We start from the raw sequence: 6,687 nt of genomic DNA, 5'->3' as shown, positions 1-6,687 counted from the left end.
TCCGCCTCCTGGGTTCAAGCGATTCTCCTGCCTCAGCCTCCCGAATAGCTGGGATTACAGGCGCCCGCCACTACACCCAGCTAATTTTTCTACTTTTAGTAGAGGCAGGGTTTTACCATGTTAGTTAGGCTGGTCTCAAACTCCTGACCTCAGGTGATCCACCTGCCTCGGCCTCCCAAATTGCTGGGATTACAGGCATGAGCCACCGTGCCCGGCCAGCATCTAGTTAATTTCTATCAAAATAGCCACTCTATACAGAGCCTTGACCTGGAAATAAGTTGGAATTAGGTATAGCAGTCAGGTGAGACATGTAGGAGGACATTGAGCGGGCCAATATATGCACTGTGGGAACTTCAGAAGGAGAAGAGAGAGAGAGAAGGTGAAGGGAGAATATTTTGAGAAATAATGGCTGAACACATCCTAAATTCAGTGAAAACCATGGATGTAGACATCCAAGAAGCTCAAAGAACTTTAAGTAGGATGAATGCAAAGAGAAACACGTGAATGCACATTATACTAAAGCTGTCAAAAGCCAAGGACACAAAGAGAATCTTGAAAGCAGCAAAAAAGAAGTGATTCATCACATATAAATGATCCTTCATAAGATCAGTAGATTTCTCATGAGAAATGTTGGAGACCAGAAAATAGGGGGCAGATGTTAAAGTCAAAGTGCTAAAAGAAAAAAAAAAAATGGCCAGGTGCAGTGGCTCACATCTGTAATCCCAGCACTTTGGGAGGCCAACACGGGTAGACACCTTGAGGTAAGGAGTTTCGGGTCAGCCAGGCCAACATGGCAAAATCCATCTCTACAGAAAATACAAAAATTAGCCAGGTGTGGTGGCATATGCCTGTAATCCTAGCTACTCAGGAAGCTGAGGCAGAAGGATCACTTGAACCCAAGAGGTGGAGGTTGCAGTAAGCCGAAATCATGCCACTGCATTCCAGCCTGGGCAAAAGAGTGAGACTCTGTCTCAAAAAAAAAAAAGAAGTAAAGAAAATGTAACCAGGCATATAGTCACAGCTACTCAGGAGGCTGAGGTAGGATCACTTTGGCTTAGGAGTTCAAGACCAGCTTGGGCAATACAGTAAGACCCTATGTCAAACGTAAAAACAAAAACAGTCAGCTGGGCATGGTGGCTCATGCCTGTAATCCCAGCACTTTGGGAGGACAAGGCCAGCGGATCAGTCGAGGTCAGGAGTTTGAGATCATCCTGGCCAACATGGTGAAACCTCATATCTACTGAAAAAAATATAAAAATTAGCCAGGTGTAGTGGTACGCCTATAATCCCAGCTACTTGGGAGGCTGAGACAAGAGAATCACTGGAACCCGGGAGACGGATGTTGCAGTGAGCCAAGATTGTACCACTGCACTCTAGCCTGGGCAACAGAGCAAGACTCCATCTCAAAAAAAAAAAAAAAAAGTCAACTAAGAATCCAACATCGGTCAACACTGTTTTTCAAAAGTGAGAAAATAATTAAGACATGCCCACATGAAAAAACTGAGGTAGTTTTAAAAATTATTATTAGATGTGCTCTGTGAGAAATGCAGAGTATTTTGCAGTTTGAAATAAAAGAACATTGGGCAAAACAAAAACAAAAACAAAAAAACAACACTGGACGGTATCCAGAAGGTGTAGGTGGAAATAAAGATCTTAGTAAAAAGAAATACATGGAAAATTATAAAAGCTAGTATTTTTATTTATTTATTTGGGACAGGGTCTCACTTCCATTGCCCAAGATGTAGTGCAGTGGTGCAATTTTGGCTCACCATAGCCTCGACCTCCTGGGTTCAGGTGATTCTCCCACTTCAGACTCCTGAGTAGCTGGGTTTACAGGTGCATGCCACCAGGCCTGGCTAATTTTTTGTATTTTTAGTAGAGCAGGAGTTTTGCCATATTGCCCAGGCTGGTCTTGAACTCCTAACCTTAAGTGATCCACCTGCCTCAGCCTCCCAAAGTGCTGGGATTACAGGCATGAGCCACTGTGGCCAGCCTTAAGGGCTTTCTTATCATTAATTACTTTATATGAAAATGAATTAAACTCACCAATAAAAAGGCAGAGATAGGCAGAATGGGTGAAAAATATGATCCAACTACATTCTGTCTACTAGAAACTCACTTTAGATCTCAAGACACAAATAGGTTGAAAGGGAGGGCATGCAGAAAAATATTCCATGCAAATAGTAATCCGAATAGAACAGGGGTGGCGACACCAGTATCACACAAAAGAGTTTAAGCCAAAAATTGTTAAAGGAGACAAAGAAGAACACTATTTATAAAAGAGTCAATACATACAGAATGTACAACAATTATTAACCTACTTGCAGTAAACAACAGGGGCTCAAAATAAATGAAGTAAACATTAACAGAAATGAAGAAGAAATGGGGAGTTCCACAATAAGAGTTTGAGACTTCATACATTTTCAAGAATGGAGAGAACAATCAGACAGAAGATCAATAAAGAAATGAAAAAACTTCAACAACATAATAAATAAAACAGAGAGACAGAACGACATATACAAGCATACTCCATCCAATGACAGTAGAATACACATTCTGGTCAAGTGCATATGGAACGCTCTCCAAGATAGACCATAATTAGGACATAAAACACAAAAGCTCTTCACACAATTCTAAAAACTGAGATAGTAAGATGTATCTTTTTCTTTTTGAGACAGGGTCTTGCTCTGTCACCTAAGTTGGAGTACAGTGGCATGACCACAGTTCACTGCAACCTTGATTCCTCGGGCTTAAATAATCCTCCCATCTCAGCCTCCTGAGTATTTGGGACCACAGGCTGGAGTGTACGCCGTCACACCTGGCTACTTTTTTCAAATTTTGTAGAGATGAGGCCTTACTATGTTGCCCAGACTGGTCTTGACCTCCTGGGTTCAAGCAATCCTCCTACCTTGGCCTCCCAAAATGTTGGGATTATAGGCGTTAGCCACCATATCTGGTCTCAAATGTATAGTTTTCAAATACAATGAAATAAAACTACAGATTATTGGAAAAAAATACACAAATAAGTGTAAATTAATTCACTCTTCAACAACCAATGGGTCAAATGAGAAGTTGCAATAGAAAATACCTTAAGACCATGAGACTCTGTCTCAAAAAAAGAGGTTGGGGGTGGTGCCTCAAACCTGTAATCCCAAAAGTTTGAGAGGCCAAGATGAGAGGATTGCTTGAGACCAGCCTGGGCAACACAGTAAGACTCTATCTCTACAAAAAAAAATTAAAAAATTAGTCAGACACAGTGGCATGTACCTATAGCCCCAATTACTTGGGAGGCTGTGGAAAGAGGGTCACTTGAGCCCAGGAGTTGGAGGCTGCAGTGAGCCCTGATTAGGCCACTGCACTCCAGCCTGAATGACAGAGTGAGATTGTGTCTCAAAAATTAAAAAAAAAAAAAGAAAAAAAGAAAAGAAAAAGGGAAAATACCTCGAAACCACTGAAAACAAAAACCTAACACATCAGAACTTATGAGATGCAGCAATGGCAGTGCTAAGAGAAAATGTTATAGCTTTAAATGCATTCATTGGCTGGGAGCAGTGGCTTACACCTGTAAGCCCAGCACTTTGGGAGGTCAAGGCGGGTGGATCACAACGTCAGGAGTTCAAGACCAGCTTGGCCAACATGGTGAAACCCTGTGTCTACTAAAAATATAAAAACTTAACTTATCTGGTGGTGGGCACCTGTAATCCCAGCTACTTGAGAGGCTGAGGCAGGAGAATCACTTGAACCGGGGAGGCGGAGGTTGCAGTGAGCTGAGATCACGTCGCTGCCCTCCAGCCTGGGTGACACAGCAAGACACCGTCTCAAATGGAAAAAAAAAAGCATTCATTGAAAATGAAGAAAGAACTCCAATAAGTATTCTAATTATTCAGTTTAAGGAACTAGAAAAGGAAGCACAAACTTCTTTAGAAAGGTAGTAGACAAACAGGGTGTGGTGGTACATTCCTATAGTCCCACCTGCTCAGGAGGCTAAGGGAGGAGCATTCCTTGAACCCAGGAATTCTAGGCTACAGTGCACCATAATCATGCCTGTGAATAGCCACTACACTCTAGCCTAAGCAACATAGCAGGACCCTGTCTTTAAAAATATTTTTTAAAACGTACTACAAATAAGTAAATAATATAGAGCAGAGATAAATCAAATAGAGAATATAAAAACAACAGACGATATTATTGACACCAAAAGTTGGTTTGTGGAAACAAAATGGAAGAAGAAACAAGTTCTAATCCATTTTGTGAGGCCAGCCTCACTTTGAGATGAAAGCCAAGAAAAGACATTACAAGAACAGAAAAAGACTACAGAATACCTTTTATGAATATTGAAGCATAAATTCTTCATAATATCAAGCATAATTCTTCATAATATCAAGAAGACAGGATGTCCACTTTCAACAGTTCTGTTCAATATACTAATGGAAGTTATAGCTAGAGAAAAAAGGTAAGAAAAAGAAAGAAAAGGAATCCAAATTGGAGAGAAAGAAGTAAAATTATCTGTGTTTACAGATTATATGATTCTATATGGAGAAAACACTGAAGACTCCACAAGGGAAAAATAAAATTTTAGAGCTTATAAAACAAATGCAGCAATGTTGCAGAATATAAAATCAATACACAAAAATCAGCTGCCTTTCTGTAGAGAAACAATGAATAATCCAAAAAGAAAATTAAGAAAATAATTTGTTATAAAAGCATCAAAAAAAGTAAAACACTTAAAAATAAATGAAACCAAGAAGTCAGTGACGTGTACACTGAAAACTACAAAACATTCCTGAAGCAAATTAGGGAAGATAAATAAATGGAAAGATATCCCATGTTCATGGATTCCAAGACTTACTATTGTTAATATTGAAATCCTACCAAAATCAATCTACAGAGTCAATGTGATCCCTATCAAAATCCTAACAGCCTCTTATACAGAAATAGAAAAGCCTATTCTAAAATTCATTTCAAATCTCTAGGGATCTCTAATACCAAAATAATCTTGAAAAAGAACAATGTTGAAGAATTCACACTGCCTTATTTCAAAACTTACTACAAAGCTACAGCAATCAAAACAGTATGGTACTGGCATAAGGACAAACAGATAGGCCAATGGAATACAATAGACAGCCTAGAAATAAATGCTCATATATATGGTGAAATGATTTTTGACAACAGTGTCAAGATCATTCTTTGGCAGGACAGTCTTTCAGAAAATGGTGTAGGGAAAACTGGATATCTACATGCAAATAATAAAAGTGAACCATCACATTACATCATGTATAAATAGTAACTTATATTTAATCAAAGACCTATACTTAAAAGCTAAAACTAAAACTATAAAACACTTAGAAGAGGCTGGGTATAGGGGCTCATAGCTGTAATCCCAGCACTTTGGGAGGCCAAGCAGATCACTTGAGGTCAGGAGTTGGAGACCAGCTTGGCCAACATGGTGAAACCCTGTCTCTACTAAAAATATAAAATTTAGACAGGTGTGGTGGTGGCTGCCTGTAATCCCAGCTACTTGGCTACTTGGGAGGCGGAGGGACGAGAATCGCCTGAACCTGGGAGATGGAGGTTGCAGTGAGCCAAGATCACACCTCTGTACTCCAGCCTGGGTGACAGAGGAAGGAAAAAAAAATTACTTAGCAGAAAACAAAGAGGAAAATTTTGTTACAGTTGGCAATGATTCATTGGATATGACATTTAAGGCAGAGGCAACCAATAAAAGATAAACTGGACTACATCGAAATTAAAAACTTTTGCACACCAAAGGATAATCTCAAGATGAAAAGAAAATCGACAGAAAGGGAGAACACATCTGCATATCACATATAAAATAAGGGCTTAATACACACAGTGTATAAAGAATTCCTATAACTCTCTTCCAAGCACTTGGGAGCTGGAAAAAAAAAAGAAATTTTCGAAATATTAAAAATTAAAAATTTTAAATAAGAATTCCTCAACTCAACAAAACACAAATGATTCAATTTTAATATAAGCAAAGGATTTTAAAACAAACTGGTTCAAAAAATATATAAACAACCAACAAAAACAAAAACCAATGCTCATTATTATTGGTCATTAGGGAAATGCAAATCAAAACCACAATGAAAAACCAGTACAGAACCATTAATTGGCTATTATGAAAAAAAAAATATGACATAACCAGTATATGTGACAATGTGGAAAACAGAAACCCTTATGCATTGCTGGAGAGAATGTAAAACATTGTAGCCACTTTGTAAAGCAATACACCTGTTCCTGAAAAAGGTTTACACCAATTATTCTGTGAACCAGCAATTCCACTCCTAGGTATATATCCAAAAGAAGTGAAAGCAGGGACTCACACAGACATATACATACCATATCCACAGCGGCCTTATTGATAGCAGCCAAATTATTACTGTGGAAACAACCCACATTTATCAATATAAAAATGGATAAACAAAGTATGCTTTAACTATACAGTGGAAATTTATTCAGACACAAAAACAATGAGTTTCTGATACATGCTACCACACGGATAAATCTTGAAAATGTTCTGCTAAGTGAAATAAGTCAGACATGGAAGGGCACATGCATACTTCCATATATATCTCTCTCTATGAATAGTCAAATTCACAGAGAAAGTAGAATGGAGATTATCAGTACTTTGGGGTAGGATGGAATAGCTAATTACATGTATGGAAC

The sequence above is a fragment of the Chlorocebus sabaeus genome, chromosome 6 (genome assembly GCF_047675955.1).
Source record: "Chlorocebus sabaeus isolate Y175 chromosome 6, mChlSab1.0.hap1, whole genome shotgun sequence".
Lineage (NCBI taxonomy): Eukaryota > Metazoa > Chordata > Mammalia > Primates > Cercopithecidae > Chlorocebus > Chlorocebus sabaeus.
The sequence above is the reverse complement of the archived record's forward strand: the minus strand, read 5'-3'. Positions refer to the sequence as shown.